We start from the raw sequence: 3867 nt of genomic DNA on the forward strand, positions 1-3867 counted from the left end.
ACAAGTTCTAAGGTACACTAGCTTGGTACAGACTTTAGTCTCGAGCCCTTGAAGTGCATATATAAAGAGTAGTAACATTGCTGTCTTTGGCAGTTTCTGCTTCTGTCAGTCCTTGAAATGCTTCTGCTGCTACAGCCAGGGAAAGGGACACTTAGGCAGCACCATGGCCTAAGCAGCTTCAGCAGCTATTTAGGGGCTCATTTATGGCAAGAATAGAAAAACCTGACTTGCCTCAAGGTTACTCTTAAATACTACAGAAGAGTAAGAGAAATGGCCTCAAGGTCAGCCACAGGAACCTGACGGATGGAGACATCCATGGATCTCCCTCTTTCGATCAATCCCCACCAGCAAAACAAGAAATAGACTGACTGGTAATCAGTAATAGCAGAAATAATAGTCRTGATAGCAAACTGATGCAACAGATTATGGTGAACTGTTTGGCTGCATGGTGAATAATGGATTGTTGCCTTATTGCATGCTGCTGCATCCTCCCCTTCTTTCAAGAGGCTTCCACAGGGGCTAGAGGCATACAACAAATTCCAGGTAATATCTAATACTCATGGTATAGGTGACCTGCTYGCTAGAAGCTGGAGCTAGGAAGAAGTACAACAGGGACAGTTTTGACAGGTTGAGCTTTGCAATATATAAATAAATAATGAACAAACAAGCAAATTGTTGGAGAGTGCATTTGGAGTTTTAACAAGATATAAACCCAATACTCCACAACCAGATGTCTTAGATAACTTCTCAATTGAAAGCTAAAAGCAAGTATAAAGAACCCTCTCCAAAATTGGGGCTTAGGAACTCATAAGCCTGTGGCAAGGCTGTCATCATGTGAGATAAACTTGAGCACTTGCATTAATGGGGTTGGGGGTGAGTGGAGAAGGAAAGGATGTGTTTCCATTAAGCTGCTGTAGTGCTACCTGGAACACAATATAGCAAGGGATTTTAAGGTAACAAGCTACTATCCCCTCACTGCTCTTTSAGTAAAAGGACTGATGTGAAATAATTGTCTTTTCAGTATTAGCATTATCTGGTCAGAAATTTCCTTCTCACAATAAGTAAGCACCACCGTGTCTCAATGATTCACTTTTTCTGCTCCTCATTTCCTCCAGTTCTACTGGGAAAGAACACTATGGTGTGATCATAAATGTCATCATCAGCAAACAATGAAGCTACTTGAAAACTAGTTTTGTGCTAGCACTGTCAGCTCCAGTGTTCACTGACTGAACACACAAAAATGTAAACATCTCAGATAAGATTTAAGGTACACAGATGATGAAATAGAAAATCCACTCCCAATATGCTGCAGCGTGCAGGCAGAAGAGCAAAYGTATTTTCAAGAACCCCCTCTACCCAGCCATAAGCACTTAAAATTAGACATTACCATTACGATCTTGTCATCTGATCTCCTTCAAAAGGTCAGGAAAAGATAAACATTATGAGCTTATTTGTGCAAAGCAGAATAGAAAGTGATACTGTCTTATAAAAACAACAGTTGATTACAGCCTTACAGTACATACAGCAGAATTACTTAACCATTCAAGTTGGTGGGTTGGCTTGCAGCTTTGCTGTAGCTTGAGTTACAAATAAGACATGGAAATCAAGGTGGTTAAAAAGATGCCCTAATCAAACCACAAACTGTTAATGCACCTGCCTAATTATTAATACAACTCTATTAACATGATGAGAAAAGACACATGCATCTTAATCCCTGTGCTAGAACCAGGTCTCTAGGAAAGAAAGAGTTTACTTGTGCAAATTGAGCTGCAGTATGGCCAGAGTTGTGCATTTCCCTGAATCAGCACAGGGAGGGCAAACAAGAGCAGTTTTCTGCCAGCCTATGAGAGAATTCCTGCAAACGCAGCCAAGACACTGAAGCCATTCATAGCCCGGGACGGCAGCGCAGCCAAAACTCACGGATAAGACAGAAGCCTTGTCCTTTGGCTTAACTGAAATGAAAACTGTCAAAATTTATAGAAAAACCTACAGAAGAACCACTCAAAATGGAGATGATGTTAGAAACAACAGCACTTAAGAAAATGCACCCTTTTACGCCAAATTACTACCTTACAACCTAGACTCTGCATATTTCAGTGTTTAAGAGAACTAGTCTGTGTACAATAAGAGTTTGCAGATGATAAATACAGAAGTTGAGCCAGCAGCTACTATAACTGAACCACGCTGATTAGCAAAGGAAGAACTAACCTTTTGTTTCACCTAAGGGATACCTCATTCAAAGCAGTCCTATCAAATTGAAACATCTGTCATCGCTCTCTGTTATTTCAATCACAGAGGTGGTTTCTCAACCTCATGAGCAACGTTGTGCAATCGCACAACGGTGTAATGAAATACTATGACCGGGGAAGGGAGGGGGGGAAGGAATAAAGCTTCTACCAGAGGAAAGAAAAAAATCCCTGTCTTTTTCAAGCAACTCCTGTGCGAAACCAAAAAAAATCTTCTTCCACTCTTCCCATTTCATGCTATTTCTGTTGGATATCTAACAAGCTTCGCACAAGGCCAGCTGGCCGACTCCCCAGAGCTACCACGAGGCAGCCGTTCAAGTTCTCCCATGCTGTAAAGACCCTTATAATTATCAACAGAGCCGTTTCCCCAGAGTCACCAGCCTGCCTCTGAGCACACCACGGCCCCACACACCCTCGTGCCCGCTCCCCTCCGCCCTGCGCTATATAAAGATCCCCCATCTGCAAATCAAACACAAACACAAAAGTCAGYGAGCGCCAGCAGCACTCGGTGCAACTCCAAAATACGGAGGCTGATGTAATTTTCAGTAGCATTCAGCAGAGAGAGATTTTTTTTTACTTCAGTTGTAGCAATATCTACAGCAGAACTGATAAAGCACGTGTGAAACAAAGCAATTCACTTCAAAATGCAAAGTTGTCTGGCTACCCTGCGAGCAGTTTAAATAAATGAAATAACAGGCCTGTCTATATTAAAACAATAATAATAATAATAATAATCACTTACACTGTAAAACACAAAACAACTTGTTCCAGAACAGAAGTGACAAGGTTTGCAGGAATACAGAGGAAATTMAAAGGGCTCCTGTTTTCTTCCACCATCCCACCCCATTGATACATCCGGTTCCAGCTCTTTAGGAGCAACTAAAGTTGAACATAAAGTCTGTTTTTTTTTCCAAAAATGAAACATCCTTGGTTTTAATGAATGCTGGGCTCCAGGGCACAAGGAAAGGGAGAAGGGAGGACAACCTTCTTACTACAGGGTTCCTTCCAACACTTCAGAACAGTCAATGTCAGCATATCATAAACTCGGTGAGGGAAGAAATGAAAAAAACACAAGCTACAACAAACCCTTCCAACTTATGTTTTTTTTCCCCCCATCCTTGCAACCTTAACAAATTACTTTCCCCCCAAATTGCACGCTTTAAGCTTTCCGGCAGCCAGRGCATCAATCCACACACCACTTTATATCTTTTCCCTCCCGTTAAAGAGTGTGTATTGTATTTCAGGCTACGGATTCACGGCAGCTTTGGGCTCAGCTCGGCAAGTCACGGAGGAGCAAATAAGCGAGTCTACGGAGCCGTTTTCACTCCATCTCCTGCAGTTCGCACCCAACGCGGCAGCGCTGGCGGCCGCTCGGCGCACGGGAGCCGCGGCCCGGGCCGCCCCGGCGGCGAGCGCAGCCCCGGGTGCGGGGGGGGACAGGGGCGACACGTTTCGGGAAAGCCGCCCATCCCGGCGTGGGCAGAACCACGCTATTATGGCCCGATCCCGGTTAATAGGGATCCTGCGGGCACGGGGATGCGAGCGGCGGGGGAGGCACCGCGGGGCCGCTTTGTCCTCCGGCGGGAAGCGACACGCGGCGCCGCGCGGCCGCTGCCCCCGT

Source organism: Nothoprocta perdicaria, unplaced genomic scaffold, assembly GCF_003342845.1.
Source record: "Nothoprocta perdicaria isolate Ctin4 unplaced genomic scaffold, notPer1 scaffold_19, whole genome shotgun sequence".
Lineage (NCBI taxonomy): Eukaryota > Metazoa > Chordata > Aves > Tinamiformes > Tinamidae > Nothoprocta > Nothoprocta perdicaria.